Source organism: Alosa sapidissima, chromosome 1, assembly GCF_018492685.1.
Source record: "Alosa sapidissima isolate fAloSap1 chromosome 1, fAloSap1.pri, whole genome shotgun sequence".
NCBI classification, from domain to species: Eukaryota; Metazoa; Chordata; class Actinopteri; order Clupeiformes; family Clupeidae; genus Alosa; species Alosa sapidissima.
This window is the reverse complement of record NC_055957.1, coordinates 6,995,597-7,017,214: the sequence shown is the minus strand read 5'-3', so window position 1 is coordinate 7,017,214 and position 21,618 is coordinate 6,995,597. Positions and strand designations below refer to the sequence as shown.

The 21,618-nt window shown below is 40.7% G+C and overlaps 1 long non-coding RNA gene across 2 annotated transcripts in view; it reads right to left on the bottom strand.

Moving 5' to 3' along the window:
• Nucleotides 1–20,233, bottom strand: part of LOC121709549 — a 36,503-nt gene extending 16,270 nt beyond the window's left edge. The window contains exons 1-2 of one of the 2 annotated variants that reach the window (XR_006031977.1): nt 19,668–20,199; nt 18,303–18,396 (exon numbers count right to left, since the gene is read on the bottom strand). This is a non-coding gene — a long non-coding RNA (uncharacterized LOC121709549). Of the gene's footprint in view, nt 1–18,302; nt 18,397–19,088; nt 19,172–19,667 lie in introns of those variants that run through there. The other variant, XR_006031978.1, reaches the window with a different exon arrangement.
• Nucleotides 20,234–21,618: the final 1,385 nt, after the last annotated feature.

The following is a 21,618-nucleotide window of genomic DNA, read 5'->3' as shown; positions in this document are numbered from 1 at the left end:
CGCACTCAAGAAGTGTTTCCCAATTAATTAGAGTAAGTAACGTTCAAGTTAGATGCTGCTGCATGATCATCCTGACATGTAACTCAAAAAGAGAAAAGCAGTTAGCAGTAAAGCTATTTATTGGCTACATTTTGGTACGCCCTCTGTCCCTTGGTGCCCTTGCGCGTGGATGTGGTGAATACAATGTTAAAACATTTCATATAGTTTCTAACCGATATATTTGCCCTGATGCACTCGTAGACACACACACTCGCTTTGGACTCCTTTCCCTGCTGCTGTTATATCAGCCTACAGAGCAACTAGGACAGGCGCGTGTCATACAAAGTGGGGGGTCTGGGTCTGTGGTTGCGCGGCAGTTGCTACAGTAGGTAATAATGTAATTATCCGGAACAGTCATTCAAAAAAAGAGAACAATCCCGGGAAATCCAGTGCATGTGGCAGCCCTACCCCCATCTGCTAGCCTAGAAATCTAGACGCACCCTAGCGGCTAGTCTAGCAACTCTCCGTTGGCTTGTGAGCTCGAAACATTCAACTTCTATCAGGCCAACCAAATCGTGTATAGAGTCGTTAGGTGGGCTTAACATAATGATTGATGGCAGAGTTGCAACTGTTTGGCTTGAATTCCCTGCTACTTGAAAACAAATAAGATGGTTGTTGCTGTTGGCGAACAGTGTGACACGAGTTAAGCTTTTATTAAGTTGGCAAAAGTTTGAACTAGCCAACTAGCTCCGCTGGTGGGAAACGCATGGGACTCATAGCGCTGTAGGCTACTATTGCGTGCAGAGGGAATTTGAAAGACAACTGATTATCCCGCCCCTCGGACTGAGCACTGCGAACGGTGAGTGCCCAGACCCTACATTTTAATGTGGGTCTGGCTCGTCAGGCTACCCATCTGCACAAGCTTGTCTCTCAATCTGACAGGCTGAATGGTGTAAAACTATACTTGAATTGCTGAAGTTTGTACTACACTGTAAAGTTAGTTTGCTAATACTTCACTTGTAATGACCTAGTTTGGTGAAATAGGAATTCTCAGTAGTATAAGTGCACTAAACTACAGTAAGTAAGCATTTGTTTGCACAACTTGCAATTACTATTCCAAATTAGTCTGTAATTTCAAGGCAATCGTTTTGCATGCTTTTTAAAAGTAAGGTTAACTAATAGGTTAAGTAAGGTTAACTAACTAACTTCACAGTGTAGCACAACTTTAGCAATTCAAGTATGGTGTACTTAATTTAAATGATCATGTTTACTTTTCCACCTCAACATTAAATTACACTCATTTTAGGTGCATCAAAAGACGAAATCAACAAAATCAACAAAAGACCAAAACTGAGTTATACCAACTACACATTTAAAAGTAAGGATAGCTGTTAGGTTTTACAGTGAGTAAGAAATGAATTGATGAGGCTTTGAGACTTCCTATACCCGAGCTATTATTTTTTATATAACATGACCTTTGGCAATGTGGATGGAACTAGCCAGGGCAGTGGTAACCTATAAAAGCTTGATACAGATTCCTGCATCACCACAGACCTCCTTTCATTTGGACTGCAGGTATGATCAACTTTTTAATGAAGTTATGTTCTTTACTCTTGGCATGACCTTTCATATGGTTGTATAGTTTCATGCAGGTTATAGGTGTAAAAAGGGATACTAGTTCTGAGGATGTTTACAGATCTTTAACTACAGCTAGTCTGCATAAACGTAGCAATAAAGTTATCTTACCAATGCATTTTATGTCTAGCTTATTTTCTTTACATAGGATAGTGTTGTGGAGATTAACTGTAGTGCAAGTCCCAAAGTTGGAAAATGCAACAATGAACCTCTTTGGCAAAAATGCTAATCCACCACTTTACTTACACACTATTATGTCTGTTTGCCAGACATGGGGGACTCGAGTGAAATTAAATGACTTTATTTTTTCATAGATATTAAGGAGTTAACTTTTTTTACGATTTTAGAAAATCTGCTTAGGTGCTGTTGCATGTGTCACGCAAGCGAACTGTCATTGTTACCAAGTGACGCGACAGACCAACAGCAAGTGCCAGATCAAATGAGACAGACTGAGGTAGGCTAACTTGCAAATATGGAAGGCTCTACATTTATACCAAAACATAATACTGTTTGGCTTCACAGATTATGTATCGGACAACTCAAAGGAGAAATGAACAGCAGTCTGCAAGTGCGCAAATTAGCGACATAACCACCACCACGTTGATTTTCATCCATCAGAAATTAGTCGTGTTAGAAACCTAATGTCAAATTTGAGGCATGTTAAGAGTTGGCTTTGAATCTATTGTGCTTTTTAGTTAACGCCATATTAGGTTAAAATGTGTGAAATGGCAAAGTGAAACATTTTTTTTGTATAAATGTAATCTTGATATGCTAGCGAAAATGTTGCCAATGTAACCTAAAGTAAGCGCCTCTCTTTCTCCCTCCCTCTTAAACATGTCCCTGTTCCATACGTTACAGCCTAGTAGTAACAACAGTAAAGGCCTAACTGCCAGCAATCAGCATAGAAAAGTAGCTTACCTCACATGTTAGACTTATGTATACAGGGTATCTGCACATTTTCTAAGTCCAAATTTAAAGACTTTTAAGACCTTTTTAAGACATCTAAATGGAAAAATTAAGACTATACCACGGCAAAAAAGATACATACGACAACTTAAAACTGTTTTATGCAATATTTTTTTTCTATTTGAACACCCACCCCATTTTAGATGTCTACAGAAGTTACCAGATATATTTTGGCGAAAGACAATAATTGTGTATGAATTACCTTCACAGCTATAAATACCCAATTTTAGGGTCTGGGCTGCTTGCTTTTGAAGCTGGTTATACATATCTGGTTGTGCTACTGGCTAAGACTGACTGTTCTACACCTGTATCTGTAGTAGCCTAGGCTACTTACCAAACATGTGTACTAGACTGGATTCCCGTCAATCTTTTTTTTCTAAGGTAGACTAAGCTATTTAAATACTTTAATAGGCCTACTTTATATAATTTACTGTGTGCATCTATTATCCCATATGCAGCACAGCAAATCAAAGTTGATCCACTACTTTAAATTTTGCACACCAGTTGTATTTAAACCAACCAAAGCTTGACTGAAACATTGTAAAACCACCACAACCACAAAGTGAAACCACCCCATTAATTAAGAGACAGGTCCTCCTCGCATCCATGTTCCTGATGAAAAACTGCTGGTTTCATCTCAAGCATGCATGTATTATGCGTTTTTTTATGTAGCCAACATTTTATGTAGTCGCCAACATTAAAAAAATGTGGTTATATTTCACAACTCTTGCGAAGTAGCCTACTGGGAAAGGCTGGCAAGCAAGCTGCAGACAGATATTACAGGTAGGCTATAGACCAGGGGTCTCAAACACTCGGCCCACGGGCCAAATCCGGCCCGCGTCCGGCCCAATTCCGGCCCGCGACGTATGTCAAAATAATAATGTTATCCGGCCCTTGAGGCTATTTTTAATTGTGACAAACAACGATACTGATTAAAGTAGACAATAGATCCAAGTATGGTGACATCTCATTTGTAGCCTACTCTGCTCCACGATGTGCTAGACATCCAGAGCTTGATTAAAACCCAAAATCGCTGCGCAAAGTTTTCAGGAAATACTTGTATTACACGTGAGAAACACAAAGACGTGCATTTGTAATGACGCGGAAGCGATGCAGGCCATTGTTTTGCACAAATTGAAGCAGAAATAGGCCTACACCTAATGTTGAAAAACGTTCACGTGTGATGAAGTCTTAGGTAGGCTATGTTATTCACCTATTCTGATTCTGAAGGAGAATATCCTTTTGGAGATTATGATCGATCGTCTATTGACAGTGATAGTCACAGTGCGTCTGTGAATGGAGGTGCGTCTTTGCGTGTATACGACGGTGTCTACTAAGCATACCATGCTTATTTCGACCCTCTGCCCAACATAGCTTGGAGGTTGCAGTGGTAATCGTGTCCGTAATGGACCTGGTACAGACAGCAGGTCTAGTAAAAACAGGGCTCTAAAGAACTACAAAGTCACCCGCAATATGATGCGAACTTCTGGGTACTCAGATTACCCGCGATAGGAACTGATTTGACCAGAATACTTTATTGTAGGCCTTGTGGTTTAGTAATACATCACTAAACCATATACTTCATTGGTGTTTTCCTGTTCATTTGTTATGTGGGTAATATGAAAAAAAGGAAAGTAAACCTGCTCAAATATGTTCATCCAGTATTTACTGAAAGGTGCATAATTTGAGGTGCTTGCCATCCAGTGATGGGTACATTTACCCCCTTCATAAACTTTTGTTTATACTCAAAAGATTTTTATATTTACAGTAGGACTTTATCTCTGACCACTTTCAAGCCATGGCCTTTTGAAATTTTGATATAAAAATCCAATGGTGTTGTTTTCTTAACCCTGACGCCTAGTTTGCCAGGTTTAAAAAAGTTATGAGAGGAAAATATTTTTATTTGGTGTGAAACACACACATACCCGTTTTTATGCTTTTTGTTTGTTTTATAATTTGTATTAATATTTATTTTATCATTATTTTATTTATAAGCTGAGGTTGCTAGCACAGGTGTCTAAAACTAGATAAAAACACTTGCACTTTCTGTTTGCAGTTTTGTGTGGTATTTGAAAAAAAGAACATTGCATTTTCAGAAATAGCCGGCCCTCCAATCAGATGACGTTGGCAGAAGTGGCCCCCAGCTCATTTGAGTTTGAGACCCCTGCTATAGACAGATATTTACTTAGGCCAGCAACACACGCTGGAGAGATGCAAACAGATCAACTTCACGTAATTTCCTCCTGATTGCGAAAACGTTTGTTTTCTTTTTCTGTTGGTCCGTGGTTCCTTCATAAATTGCGCAGCAAATTATCAGACAAGTGACAGAAGCACCGGTCCGCGCATAATTTGACCAGCAGTCTTCGTGTCCATAGTTTGTGAAACGATGCTGCGTCCGAGCAGATTCTAAGAACCACACGCACCTCCAAAAAGGAGGACAAATGAGCGTCCGGCTTGAGGCTGCGCCGGACAGGGCTTTTAAAATCCATATGTCCGGCCTAAATCCGAACGTATGGCCACCCTAGCGCTAACTGGCCTGGGCCCAGTTTCCCGATAACGACGGAGACACGCTCATAAGAGGGTTTTCTACGATTCATCTTACGATTGTTCATTTGGTTTTTCCGACTGATTCCCAAACATGCTCTTAGCGTGAACGCGCGTGCACTGCTCCTAAGATGCTCTTAAGGGGAGCTGTCCACGTTAATAGTTCTGAAATATCCAATAATTTGACGTTGATGTCAGGTGACTGCACATCTCAGCTATAGGCCTAGCATTTAAACTTCGGATCTACACATTAATTCACATCAATACGAAAATAGAAACACTTTGACATCTGCATGTAAGCATCCCAAGTAGGTTATATACCACACACAGACATAAATAATTTGAATTATTTTAAGATTAGATTGTTGCACCATGCAATAATTTTTCACGGTGTCGCTTAAGAACACGTTTGAAGATAAGAAAGAAGTCGAGTAAGAAAGTGAGGAAATGTGTAGGCTTAGATTTTGATGCACAGACTAAACCACATGTTGCTTTCTCTGCTTTTTACCTCATAGGCCTAATAAAATATAGCCATCACTTAGCAAAGACAATGTCAAACTATTCTGGCAACGTCTCGTTTGATTGCATTTTTGTCCGCTTGTCATCACATTATTATGACCATTAAATGTAGGCTATGCTATTTTGCACGAAAAAATCTGATTAATCACAGGTAAACACAATAAAGAATGGGAACGTAAGTTGGATGTATTCTAAGTTGTAATTCCTCTGTATGTCCTGTTGGTGACCTCAGTGAGAAGTACTGTTGAGATGCTCTTAGCCGGTAACGAGTACTCTGGAGCACTCGTAGATCTACGAGTGTTTTCACGACGCTCTTAAGCTACGATGGTTTCGGGAAACAGTCGGCAAATCTTAAGACGTTCGTAAGAGGGACTTGACGACGCTCTTAGGCTTAAGATGCTTTCGGGGAACTGGGCCCTGGCCTACTAAGTCTTTTCTCCCTCACACTCTACCGCTCACGGCTACTTGCGTATCTCTCAGGCCTCGGCTACACCCCGAAAATGTCATGCATATGGTATGCATATACCTTTAACCCTTTAGGCGCCAGAGTTTTTTTCCCGAAACGATCAATTTTGACATCTTCATTTCAAAAGGCTATATCTTAAAAGTGATAAGAGATAGAGACTTTCTGTAAATTAGAGAAATATTAAGGATGACCCAAGGTTTATGTAGAGATTAAATGTTTATATCTAATTTGCATATTATGACATCATATGGTGGCGGCCATCTTGGATTATAGAATTTTCATGAAAAGTCGCATGTTTGAATGATAAAATGCACCACTTCTTCCCCCCCAAAATGTCCCTCACCTTCTGTATGCTATATTGCACAATACTGAATGCTCAGGTAAATAGTAAGTAGTGAACAAACTGTGTAAATCATTACTAATAAATGGCAGAAACAAACCAAATGCATGTAGCGGTAGACTGGCCTTTTGCTGTAGAGATTTTTCATTTACTACATACAGTAGGCACTCTGATTCCATGTATGGGGCACATATATATTATTCAGATGACACACAAACACAAGTAGACAAGACCTGTTTAGTTCAAAAGCTCATTTGCCACGGCAAGGCACAGATCAGGAGTGAGATGACGAGACAAGACAAGAGACAATGTTAGTATTTGTTTTTCTTTTTGTTGTTTTTGTTGATGTTTTTTTGTTTTTTTTCTTAGCTGACAAAGACACACACATCACAAGGACATGAACACACAAAAAGGAACACACAGTGTATGTCCTAAATGATCAGGGAAATAGATAGCAAATCAACAGTGTAAATCATTACTAATAAATGGCTGACATTTTTTTTTTTATGTAGCAGGCCTTTTGCTGTAGAGATAATGACTCCCTATCCCTATCCATACAGGGCCGGCATTCCCATCATCTTGTGATAGACTATGCATGACCTAATGTGTGTGTGTGGGAGAGAGAGAGGGAGAGAGCGTGTCACCACCTCCACCATGCGAGCAGCATGGCCAGATCTGCCTCGCGCGCGCCGAGTGGAGAGAATTTGCGCAGCTCGGACTAGGCCTACTGTCATTCTCATTGCGACTCCCCACACTGCCACTACGTTCCCCCCTAACTGTCCTATGAGCACTTCGACCTCGTCTAACATACCCAGTGGCATTAGACAAAGGCTCCACCACGCGATTGTGGAGAGGCACACGTTCAGAAGACAGAAGCTAGCGCTATGGATATTAGGCTACCACCAGCCTCGTTCGCCACACCACTAACACCCTGCTAACTTCCCGATGAACACTCCGAACCCGTGAAACATTATTCCCACCAGTGACATTGGGCAAACGATTCAACGTTTGTGCTTGGTGTAAGCTAAACTATGGAGTAAACTCTCACTTTGTCCAGCTGCATCATTGCAAGGCAGGGACGCATCTGAAGCCTCACTAAACGAATCACCGTCATTTTCTGAAGGCAGATATTCCCCTTCAGAATCAGGGTCCGCGAATAGAAGACCCAACACTTCATTTCAGGTAAACTTTTTTGATGCCATTAGACGATAATCTAATGCAAATACTCGATGACGTTGACAATATCGCTCTGATAAAGTAGCTCACACGCACACTAGCTCCGGTATTGCACGCACTGATTCACTGCAGCTGCAGCGCGAAAGTTTTGTTTAAAGCATGACTTTTTTTCGACTCAGGGATGACGTATGACATGTCTGCCATCTAGTGGAGTGGAAGTCGAACGAAATATGACACCCTATTTGACTAAATCGGCCGTTTTATTCAGTACCGCATCTTGTCGACTAAAGTCGACTGTGGCGCCTAGAGGGTTAATGACACCCGTGAAAAACATCTTCAATCCTCCACTACACTTCCTCCAGTAGCCTTATAGTCACTACAGTTGCGTTTAAAAAATACACGAAACCGGGTGGAGACATTTCACTTGCTGGAGGTCCCATTTCACTCACTCTATTGCACTCGCTGGCGGTCCCATAGCCTACACAAATTTAATACCTCCTTTTCGAAAATTCAAGACATTCCAGACAATTTAAGACTTTTTTAGGCCTTAAAAACCGAAAGTTGTATTTAAAGGAGAATTCTGGTGTGATATTGACCTAAAGTGTGTTGAAACATGATACCGAGTGTGAACGTATGTCTCATAGCCCATCTCGACTTGTCCCCTGCACTCCAAAATCTGGCGCTAGTTAGCCGATGCTACCAACAGCTTTTTCAATGGTGGTGCTTCGGCATCGGGCTAGCCATGCAAATAAATCACTGGTTTACACCATTTACGAGGCTCAATGTATCTCCACACTTCATTGGTAGACTTCTGAGGGCCCTGACATTTAAAACGAGACATTGAGAACTTTGAAAAAGCACTGGTAGTTTACTTACAAGACGATTTATACAGACAGTATCTTCACGAAGTTTAGCGTTTGCAGCCATCTTGAATTTAGTCACGATAAGTCGAGCGACGAGTAAGAATGAACAGGTATGATAAGCAGTGTTGTGCGTGAACGAGTTCAAAAGAACGCGTTCATTGAACACGCTCATTTTTTCGTGAACGTTGAACTGAACGCAACACATTTTTTAACAAAGAACTTGAACGTGAATTAGTTCACATTATGTGTCATGAACGGCAGACATCACTGTAAATGAATGTTGGAATTTGTTTTCCATTGAAAACTGAGTGACATCTGTTTTCTCTTTTGAAACGCAACGAGAGAAAGTTCCTCCCTCCTGTATTCTCGCTGGTGCCGCTTAAATCATGTATCACCAGTGTGGTGTGCGCAATGCATTGCGGGCAACGTAGTGTCCGGCTGAGAATAGTTGAATAGCATACTGGCTTCCGCACAACGTTACCCGTGATGAATTGCAGCAGAGCGGGGTAGGCATAGCAACACCGCGTAGCAGGCAACGACGAGAGCGCGGAGGGCTGGATTTCATTGCACTAAGTATAGAACTGGTCTACCTTGTCTGTACTGCTGCAAGTTTCATCACCTGGTAAGAAACCCACAATTGCAGTGTCATGAGCAAATGTCTAATGAGCAGCTTCAAAGAACGTATTGTGATTTCTAGCTTGTAGTGTGAAAAAAAGTATATTTATTTAAATATCTCACGAAAAAAGTAAAATGAACTGAACTTTGAACAAGTTCAGAATTAAAATTGTGAACTTTGAACGTGAACTGTTCACTTTGAGCATGTACAGAGGCTCCCCGTAAAAAATTGACACTTCATTCACGATAATGGTGATTCACGCAGCTGGGTGACATGTAAGTACAACTGCAGCCGCTTGGGGGCAGCATAGTCCGCTGTGGCGTTCAACGGTCGAACCGGACGGCGCATTCGACAGCAAGGGCTGTGATTGGCCGAGTTTTAAGTGCGTTTCTCTGTTTTTAGCAGCCCCTGCAACATGCTAATCCACTGTAGCCTAAGCTTTGTACATAATGTTAAACATAGTTTTGGATTCAGTGGCAAGATTTCTTGATTGTATAGTGCCTGTCTCTCAGTAATGCTTCGTCAGCTGGCAGTAGGCTACTTTGTCGGTAGTCATGAGAAGTTCGCTTGCTAACAGAACATAAAAATGCTGCCCAGAAACCTTGTGAATAGTTCTGACACTAACGAGGTTGAAATATAGCCTTTGCCTACAGCATCTCCTTAACAGTAATGTTAACAAAATGACAGCATTCATATGACAAAGGAAAACGAATCCGGTCACTCAAGACTGTGCCGCAGCCGTCGGGCAGAAGACGCTTGGTGGCCGTCCACAACGTTATAAACTTAACCTAAATAGCCGGCTGCTGTAAGCTACAATCTGATTTTATTGTATACCCCTGTTGTCTCAATGATGATAACATCTCATTTCCGACTATATTTCAAAGTGTGCCGTTCATTTGCATTATTAACATAACATCGTATTTTGTCATTTTTGGCGAAGACGTGCATTCCGTTAGGGATATTGAACATATTTAACATTCTCTAACCATCGTGATTTCGAATTGGTGCAGTTGTCAGCACAAAAAATCATTTTATTCTTTTGCTCTTTTGCATTGGTCTATGCTGTTCTATGGTGCTTTCTGCCTCTTGGTTGCGCACGCATGTTTTCGTGACGTTTCATAGAAATCCATATATAATGAGCGCATAAAACGACTTGTTGACGTTTTGGGACATTAATCTACATGTAGGCTACGTTAAGCTTTAAGGATTGTATGTCCTTAATTTATTTATATAGGCCTATTTAGGCTACTTGCGCAAACCCTGGATACTTTTATTGCCACACAACAATATTGGTGGTATTTGTTACATTAGCTTCAAAAGGCACCGCTTCAGAAAGCTGCACTGCTTGTGAAAGAAGGGGGTGGGGGAGGGGAGCTTGCAGCCAAGTGTCGGAAAAATGCATAGCCTACAACACAGAACTCTCGCATTAGTCACTGACAGTAGACACGCTTCCAGCCTAATGACTTTCACACATTTTGCAGAGAAAGCTCGAGTAGCCGAGAGAGCAGAGAAAGCTCGAGTAGCTGAGAGAGACGCCGAGAATGATCGGTTGAAAGCGGAGGTCAAAAACCTCAAACGAGAGCTTCAACAACTCTGAGAGACCAGCTACTTGGAGAGCCACAGAGACATTTTACAGGAGATGAGAGCTGGAATCGGAGAACTTCAGGCGACGCTACGTGAGCAGAGAAGTTATTCGACGCCTGAGAGACCAATCCCCAGGTGCACCTCGACACCAGCTCCAGAAACGTCCTCCTTGCAGATGTCTCCATTGGCCCTCTCCGTCACACTCAACGACAGCATCCAAGTTCCTAGTCAACACGCAGACGTGACCTTGCGTGATGTTGGTCCCGAAGACCACGCTAAGATTCACCAACAGAGCTACGGCCAAGTGGGCAGATACGGATGCCTGCTCTTCAGGTCCATCGTCACAGAGGAACACTATAAAGCCTGGAGCAAAACCACCAACTGGGATGGAGCGAAGGGCAAGCGAGCACTGCCGCAAAATGTGAAAAACTTTGTGGTCTCAACACTACAACGAAAGTTCCCTGCTATGGGGAGGAGTGAACTGAAGGACTGCATCAATAAGATCAACGAATTCCTCCGCACAACACGCAGATCTTCCCAGGGATTCAACGTGCTTTAAATTTAGACTGTAGAATGTAGACTGTTCATTATTTCAATAAATACGTTTTCTCTGAAGCACTTTCCAGACTTCGTCTTTCTATAGGCTAAGCATATCATGGAGATAGAGTAGAAAACTGGATTTAACTAAACAAATGTAACTAAGTAAACTGATTGTTTACTCTACAGTAGGCTATGTTCCCCCTCTCAGGCTGTACAGTAGGCCTATTGAAAGTAGGCTAATGAGCTCAATAGACACGTTAGCGCTTCCATTAGGAAACTTTCGTTGCAGACTTTCACAACTGATTGTTTAGCCTACAGTAGCCTACTGTAGGCCTACTCTACAGTAGCCTAGGCTATAGGTTATGTTCCCCCTCTCAGGCTGTACAGTAGGCCTATTGAAAGTAGACTAATGAGCTTAGACACATTAGCGCTTCCAGCCTAATGACTTTCAAACATGAATGATTTACAGTAGACACATTAGCGCTCCACGCAGTGGCGTAACTAGGCCTAGTAGGTGCAGCAAGTGCAGTCGCACCAGGGCCTGTGACCTTCGTCGCTACCCCCGCAATGCAATTGCTGGAAAATTCTATACCGGTCCTTTCTGACTACCTGCGTGCCTTTGACCAGGCCAAGGCTACAGCGCAGACACTCGCAAATAAATGGGGGTTCAGAGTACATTTGAAAATGTTAGAGCACGGAGAGTGAAGCGTCACTTTGACGAACTATCGGAAGATGAACGCTTAACCGATGCAGAGAGATACTTCAAAGTGCAGGTATTTAATGCAACTCTGGACATCATAATCAGTCAGCTCTCCCAAAGATGTGCAAGCATGCGGGAAACTTGTTATGTGGTTGAGTCTTTACGTCCTATGATCCTTCAACTCGCAGGTGATGATGAACTGCTTGAAAAGGCAGTACGTTTGTCAGACCGTTATAGCATGGACATTGCACCGACATTCCCAACACAACTCCTCTCATTTAGGTCTTGCTTTAAAGCAGAGATTTCACAGAAGTCATCTATTTTTCAACTTGCCAAAAGGCTGGTGGTAGATTATGACAGTGTAACATCCACATTCGGGGAAGTGTGTACTGCTCTCATGTTGTTTCTACATTGCCTGTGACTGTGGCAACAGCTGAGCGATCTTTTTCCAAATGTTCAACAATTGCTGGTGTACAGGCTATAATCAATTAGCTAAATCATTTGTCCAGCTGTTTAAACATTTTTTCGTGTTACATTCAAACGCAAAAGGTGCTTTGATATCTTTTTTGTTTAAACGTCGGCAAGCAGGCATGCTGCGGTTGCAATGAATGAGGATAATTGGTTTTATCTGCGGTGTTATTTTTTGCATTTTGAATATGACAAGCTCCAGCACGTCTACTTTTTTGCACGGTGCTTTCTTAAAGGAGCTGCACCATCTTACAACAATTGCATCTACATTTTCATATTAGAATGTTTTGTCAAGTGTAAGCTTAAACTACCGTGATCAAATTAAGTTTCCGTGCCCCCGCTGAAAGTCTCTTATGCTCTTATGCGCTTATCGTTACACTATCAAATCTATAAGTAACCGTGACAAATAGGGTATAAGATATATAAACTCACGCTATTGTATTATCATATATGTTTGGTAATGGCTCAGCTTTCTCTGATTGTTCTACTGACTTGGAAACTGCATCATGGAAGCAGTAAGTCAAGTCGCATCAAAAATAGTAGTGGCAGAACTCCAAAGTGACACATTGTGGTTGTTTGTGTCAACTGCAGTTTGTGCCATTTCGTCAAAATGGGGATCGTGATTCCTGAAGGAACCCGTCCAAACTTAACGGGGACCCACTGTATGAACTGAACTTGAACTAGTTCAGAAAAGCTGTGAACTGGCACAACACTGATGATAAGGGATCAGATTCCAAAAATAATTCAGTGGAAAATTCTTTTTCAAGTCTAACTTCAGATGCAGTATCAAATTATGGATTAAGTTAAGTTATGGAACACCCATTTTATGCTTCTCACATCCAATATCCAACTAAAGATTTAAGAACAATTTTCATAATACATTTGAACATACTACCATGTAACATATTTTCATATGCATTGATGAATTTATGGGAGGGCGAGGGAAAAGTGGTAGCAGCCTAGGCTATCACGCAAACACAGGGGAGAAGTGCTAATAGCGATTAGGTGCTCCACCATATGAAAACAGTGCACGTCTGTTTTGCGGTGAAAAAATTAAATCCAAATTCCGGTTAAATGCATCAATTAGGCTATAGAAACTTTCAGAGACGACTGATTCAGTATTCAGAGCATCAGTTTTCTTCATTGTAGGCTACTATGTCAAAAGCAACTTTAACGTTTGTTTGCCTTTCTAATAGGCTATCGTTTGTTCACTTTTACAACATCCACTTCTCAATCTGCTAGACTAGGGTATTTTAAGGCATAGCCCTAGTCTACGTGCAGTAAATAGTTAGAGTATTTTTTTTTCAAGAACTACTAGGGCTACTGTATGTCGCTGCTTGTTGACATCTTTGATTATTTTTAATGTCGCAGTCGCTTATCTCCGTTCAGCAGGCTTGTGGTTCAGCTGTGGGCACGCAATTAGCGGCAGTGACGGGCGGTGATGAGCGATGTTTACGTAGCCTAATGATGTGACAGCTTAGTAAATTCCACGCAGTAGGCCAATGGTAAAGCACAGCGTTTGCTGCATAGAAAAACTCAGTAGCCTATTAGCGCTTTCTTTGTAGCCCTACATCCAGCCCTGAGTGTTGGCCTGGTTGCTAGCTTCTTCAAACTTTGCAGACTCAGCTGGGTGTTGTTACAATTGCGGCGCATGAGTGTATTTGACCGGCATAAAATCACGTGAAAATCGGCCGATTCCGGTTACCAGCCGATCTATCGGTGCATCTCTAGTACAGTATATATATTTTTTTTTACTTTTTATTTGTTTTGTTGTCTGTCTTGTATGTCTTTTGTCATGGGTACACTGGCGACTACGCCGCTCCGTCCGGCATTTTTTGTATTTGTTATTTTTTTAAATATATTTGTCATGTATTGATGTCATGGGCACGCTGGCGACTACGCCGCTCCATCCGGCATTTTTTGTCTTGTTGTTATGTGTCTTGTTTTTATTTATTTTTTTTTTATTTTTTTTTGTAATCTCGGCTTCATTGAAAATGAGGGCTTCCTTCAATGACCCTCCGAGAATAAATAAAGGTTGAATGAATGAATTAGCTCGGGAACTACTCTGGGAGCCTAATGACCGCAGCTGGCTTTAGGCCATTATGACATCACAGCCTCCATCTAAAATAATAATAACTACCTTGTCCAACTCCAGTCCTACACAACGGTTATTTCAACATGTCTGTACATTAAGCGGTTAAAGTCGCATTCATTCTTGAAAAGGTAAAAAGAAAAGGTTATAATAAGAAGAATCCAGGAGATTTCAAGATAGTTGATTCCATCCACTATAATTAAACAAAAATTCACGGACCACTTAGTTAAAAAAAAAAGAGTAGACCTACTTCAACAGTGTACACAAAAGGTCTACTGAACCACCTGCTTATTGCCTTTGGACCTTGCTTATTGTGTGGATTTTTTGTAAGGGTTCATATGATTTAAACTGGCATAGTTTACTTTAAGTGTTTGGATTAACATATAAAATGGTTCAATATTGCAAACAACTCTATATAATATTTTACCACGTCTGTTTGCGGACCACTTGGGATAGCTTGCGGACAACCAGTGGTCCCCGGACCATACTTTGAGAAACACTGCTCTAGGCCATGGGTCGGCAACAGGTGGCCCGCGGGCCAAAGCTGGCATGCCAGCAATATTATTTTATCAGATTATTCTTGTGTGCGATTGATTTTTTTAAATAATTTACAAATTGTCTACTCATCAATGAGACCACTTCAACAAATATGAGAACGAACACCAGACGCACTTTGATCCGGTCCTTTGATCCCTGATCCTCTGCCAGCGCATGTTGAGCTTTCGTGCCTCTCAGTGGCGGTTCTACACAGAGGCCTAGGGAGGCCCGTGCCTCTGTAGACATTTCCCTGGCCACCCTTGTGCCCCCCCCATGCTGACCAAATAATAATAATTAAAAACATGAATTTATTTTACACACGAGCGCCAAAGGAACTAATCCGACCCAACATTCTACATGGGTAAATTAGAGCGGCGCACTTGCGGTGAGATGAGAGCTTAGAAACACTACTCTTGGAGAGAGGAGGTATGATTTCTCCTGTTGTAAGAGTCGAAGGTAAGCAAAACGATTTCATCTCGTAAGTGATTCGTTGTTTTTGCACATAACTGTGTTAGCCTACTGTTGTTTCTCACACTGATAATTAAATCAAGTGTGTAAATGTCTGGTCTCAAAACATGTTTAGAAACTAGTGCTGTCAAACTATTAAAAATTTTAATCACGATTAATCACTGAATTCCTATAGTTAATCACGATTAATCACATATTTTATCGCATGATTACAATTCTATTATTTTGCATTTCTGAACTTTCCAGGAGTCCATGTTAACAATATAAAGCAATTATTGTGTATACTATCTTGATTAGGATTCAAATGAAAGCAAAGCAAGTTACTTCATTAACTTAACTTTAAGACGGTGGTCTATTTGATTATTTCAAATCAAATTTCAAAAGATGTGCAGCAGACCTGAGGCAACACAATATATTCTTCAGAAATATAGCTAATAAAGGGCATAACAAATATAAAATGCTATATTCATTATCTTTGAGTTCAGTTGAAAATAAGGAACTTTTCGACATGAGTAGGCCTACACTGTCATTTTATAGGCCTACCGTCTATGGTGCGCTGTCACTTGCCACACACATCAGCGCCGAAGTTTTTAACACGCAAACACTGGATGAACAATGGATTTTTGGAGCGGCGTCGACCAAATATAACTGAATCGTGATTTACACGGCGGCAAAGTGCGATGCTGGTGTGCAGAGTTGTATTGAAAAAAAAATGGAATCTAATGTACAGTAAATAAATGTCGAAAGCAGAGTGCATCTCACTCATGTCGGCATCGGTGTCCATAGAAATTTAAAACACCATTCAGCTGACCGGGAGTTCAGAACTGCGTTGGTGTTTATTGTACGAATCTACTCTTTGGCCGGCTCGTAAGCCCATACAAGTGTGTGCAGCATGCCTTTACGTAGCCTACTAAAGGCGCATCATCATAAAGATAGGCTAGCCTACATTTAATCTGCATCACGCCCCATTTTAGCAGAAAACAACATACATATATCATTGATTCTAATGGGAAAGACAGATAGCCTATACACACCTTGACGTTACATCTAGTTATTAATTTACAGGCCATTCAATAATTTTACTAACACAGCAGTTAAAGAATTATGTGTATGTTACTTAGGCTACTCATGTGGAAACGATGTAGGCTACATTACAACCCATTCAGCACGTAGCCTACTAGCTACACTTACCCCATGTAAATCGGTTAGCTTGCTAACTAGCTAACTGTGGAACAGGCATAGCCAATTATCTCACCTAGTTGTAGGAAAAAGGCTACGTTCATATTACAAGTGATAGAATGAATGTGTGACTTATGTTTAGTTGCTGTTATGACATGTAAAGTTAAGCTTGCCGAACTTAGTTATAGTCAGCCACAGGCAGTTTGACTGTGCCTACATTCGTGACACTCCTGTTAGTAGGCTAAACTGGAAAGAGCAAAAAATACGAACATAATGGTCACATTAATCCCATAAACACACAGATAACTCTTACACCAACCTTATTTTGTGCCTTTTATTCACGTTTGTTTCAAGATTTAGTAAGTATAACCCCTTTTCGCTCCCCACTTCTATGCAGCATAGGTTTCCATTATCAAAACAGCTCCCTTTCCCCTAAAAGGGGGCGTGTACATGCAGCACGGTCTAGCTAGGTCCAGTGTGGTGTTGTGGTTGTTCTAACGTTACTAGTTGTTGCAACAGCTTGTGAAAAAACTACAAAGTTTGTTACACCAAAAAGAATGTTAATCTCGCGATAAAAAAATTGACGCCGTTAAAATAGGTTTACGTTAACGCCGTTAATAACGCGTTTAACTGACAGCACTATTAGAAACTTACTTAATCATATAGCAAACTCATTGAAACAGAAACAAATATCCAAATGTCAGTATCCTTGCTCTACACAATGTTGTGATGTTAACCACGTAACAATTCACCTGTCTTGGCAGTTGCATTGCGATAACAAATACATTGAGTGAAGTAGTGATCAACAGTAGGCTATCTGAGGAATGGTTAGTCAAGGAATGAGGAATCGTTAGTCAACGAAATGCATGCCCCTACGTTTTTTCCCCCTACAAGGAAGGGACATTCTTTTTTGTGTTAATATGGCTCTAACGTTTCTTTTTTTTAAAGTAAATACTTGGCCTACATTTTGAAACGCATGCAGATGTACATGCATTATGCATAAGTAAATAAATGTTGTAGTTGTGCCCTATGTTTAGTGTACATCTTTCTACAGATATCAGCAACTCCAAGAGTAAGTAGGCCTACAGCCCAACTGGAATATATTATATATATAACGGAGCTTCAGGCCAAACTGGTACAGTATAATCTTCATCCATGGATTGAGTATTCTATCATGACGGACTCTACATATTGCAATGCATGTAGACATTTTAGCACACCAAATGCCCCAGTTGAACGGGTTTGTTTTATTGAGCAATAGGGAAGTTTTCTTTGAGCTCTTTAGACTGTGCAATATTGCTGTAACCCTTCCTGTAAGCCTCTGTTGCTGTAGTGTAGAGTATCTATATTTCAGTAAAATTCAAGTGATCCAGCATTGTGGCAATTCAAATACTTAAAGGAAAATTCCGGTTTTTAGCACTTTAAGGCCCTTTTCTGGTTTGTTTTGGATGATCTAGAGTGGTGGACACCGACATTTTGACGATTGGTCCTGTCTCGACTTTTCTGACTCGTTTTGAATAGCCTTTGACTTCTCAGGGTGGCTGGCAATGGGCATACTGTAGCCTAGTAGGCTACTCAAACATGTCCTAAAACAACCCTTAACGTTCGTTTTCAAAACTGTGCAACTCACCGAGTGGTTAGTGGTGTTTCGGTTTCGGTGTCCACCACTCCCCCTTCTCGACTCACGTTGCCCTTCCGAGGGGGATGCAGAATTGCACGTAGGCCTAGATAACAAAAATCACAAAGCCTCATTCACTTCCATTCGGGCACCGAAAGTGAAAGTCAGTAGGGGAAGGGCAAACTCTGTTTACGTGGCTGCAGCGCTGCACGCGACCAGTATCTGAGCTGAGCCTGCACGAGCGGCCTAAAAGGAGATTGTCGCGGTTGTCGGGTGAGACGACTCAACGTTGTCTGAAAAGGTGAGTTTGTGATGTATAACAAACGAACTATCATCATCAAGTTTTATGAAATTCAAATTCACATCTTTCCGAATATTACGCCGCAAGTAGGCTAGTGTATTCTACGACGGAGTATTAGGGCCACACATGAAGAGAAAAAATATTTTTGCCATGGCGAGATTAAACTCGACATGTTGACTTTAAAGTCGACATGTCGACATTAAACTCCGTTTAGTGTCCGTTTAGGCTAAATAGCTAGAAAAATATATGTATCCAATGATATAATGTTTCTATACAAAATGTTATTTCACTCTGTTTTACGTGGTTAAGGCTACTGCACATCCAAATAACTGCCCTTCATGACCCACGGGCGTCACTCTCCATAGGATAACATGGCAAAACTCATTTTTCTAAAACTGCTTTTCCATGTCTCACCTGCAATACGTAGCCTATAGGAGGCTAGAAACACAGGTATAGCCTAAGCATATATACTATTTTTATCCCGTGAGAGAATATGTGTGCATGTGTGACGGGTCACTCCATTCTACTGTTGCTTCTACACATCACCACGGACAACCACTTGGATCAGGTTTCTTTATTGCTGGAACAAAGTATGACAGTGTGGAATTGTGGGTTCAGCAAATAGATCTCGGGACAACAATCCAGTATCTCGTAATCTCCAGTCTGGATAAATGCTATAGCCTACAAATACCTGAATATATTTGTGCTAGTTGCAAATGTAAATGATATATCTATGAAACAAAATAAAACTGTGTGTGATCGTATAGTAGCTAAGTTTTAGAATATCTGATATAAGCCTTGAATTACACAACATACATACAGTACATTTCAACATTACAATAGTGAAACTACTTGATCCATTTTACATTATATTGAAATAACAAAATAAGGAACATGTTTATCATTGCAAACGCAGCACTCGAGCACATGTGGCTAATCTCCAAACTACCACGCTGGTCTACAATATAGCTAAGCTAGCGCAAGCTGCTTATCCATATAAAGCTAATGTATAAGGCAGCTTGCACAATGAGAATAACATGACGATGAAACCATTTACACAACATAAGAATAGTTACCTGGAACAAAGTATGACAGTGTGGAATTGTGGGTTCAGCAAATAGATCTCGGGACAACAATCTAAATAACATGTAAAGCAAGTGACAATTAGCACGCTAGTTCACATGAAAATATGCTTCGTTGCAAGTCTCTTAAACATGACTTTACAAGACACATAAATCATCAACTGAACTCAAAATAGTTAACTGAAATCATTATAAGTACATTACATGACAAAATACGAGACATATGTACTTAGAATTACAAGAAAACATTGTTTATCCCAGACCTCCCAAATTGCGTGACTTACCCAGTATCTCGTAATCTCCAGTCTGGGTAAATGCAACGCGAATCCCACTGTCACACTAAATCAACCTGCCTCTAGATGGCGTAATTGCATCAATTTTAATATAATTTAACTAGCAACTCTTTTTACTCCGTTACACATGCACTTCATTTATGCACTTTGTGTGCATATGTGTGCAAGTAGGCTAGCCTACATGTGGTGGTCGGGAGGACAGCTTCATTCGTCCCTCCATAGACATTCAGCAATGGGCTGTTTTGCATCCATTACAAACAAGCAACGTGAAAGTCTAGGATTGGGGAGAGCGCCTAGTATGCCTCTAGTGCATAAGCATGAAGTTGAACATTTAGATGCAACAACTAAATGTTTAGAACAACACTTTAATAATAGGCCTATAAATAAATAAACCGCTATGACGTTTAGGCTACTTTTGACCATCGCCCTCCCTTTCAATCGTCCCGAGCGGTCGTTCTCTCTCCAAACTAACTTTATTCTCAAAATGTTGAGTTTAATGTCGACACGTCGAGATTAAAGTCGACATGATATTTCAACTTTATTCTCGAAATGTTGAGTTTAATGTCGACATGGCGACATTAAAGTCGATACGTCAAGATTAAAGTCGATATTACATTTCAACTTTATTCTCGAAATGTCGAGTATAATGTTGACATGGCGACTTTAAAGTAGGATTCAGTAGGATCCTACTAGTGGATTTCATTGAAAGTGAAAGTAGACGGGTTGATCAGCTGCGTTCTGAAGAATGCTTGATTCAAGTTCAGTGTGTGTGGCGCACTAGCTTCTCAGCAGAAGCCATGAAACGGTAACGATCAACAAATTGATTTAAAAAGACATCCTGTATGAAGTTTCAGGATTTTCCGATAATGAATCTCGTGATGCTGATATTGAATTTTAATTTCTGCGCCCCTTGTCTAAAACATGTTTTAGGATGCCATCTCACCATGAGAAAACGTAAAGTTATGGTGACGGTGCGAGATCAAAGCTTTGGCAGACTTAGTAAACGTCTTGCACATAATGTTCAGCTGAATATTTAGTGGAAATAGCCTACTGTAGCATTGTGCCAATAGATAAAAAGTCGCCAATTTAAAGGCGCAGTCCGCATTTTAACCCTAGCTCTCCATTTAGTGTGTGCGCTTGTAAAACTAGTGTGGGGGGGGGGGGGGGGGGGGGGGATTGGGGTCACTCTGTGCCACGTATATTTTCCTTTTTTTTTTACCTTTGCCAATCACACCCCTGCGTATAGACTGAGAATGTTTTGGACTGTGTAAATAGTCTACTACCGGGGAAATAGCCTATATATATATATATATATATATATATATATATATATATATATATATTCTAATTCAACAAAAATATATGCAGTTCTGCATCTATTTTTGTTGAATAAAGATAGTGATAAAGACAATCATTTATATATGATTTTCTGAAATTCTCATTGTGTTGGTGTTAAGGAAAAATCTGAATCTAAACTTGAGTCTATTGACTGTTTTAAGTCAGGTTACATTATTGGAGCTTGCAGGGAACAGACATGTCATACCCAGCATCATTTCTGCATGTTGAGCGTATTGCTGGGAGTTGTGTGGTTAACACATCCACTGTTTAAGCAAGACCAAAGGCCACAGTCATGCCAGCATGCACAGTTCACT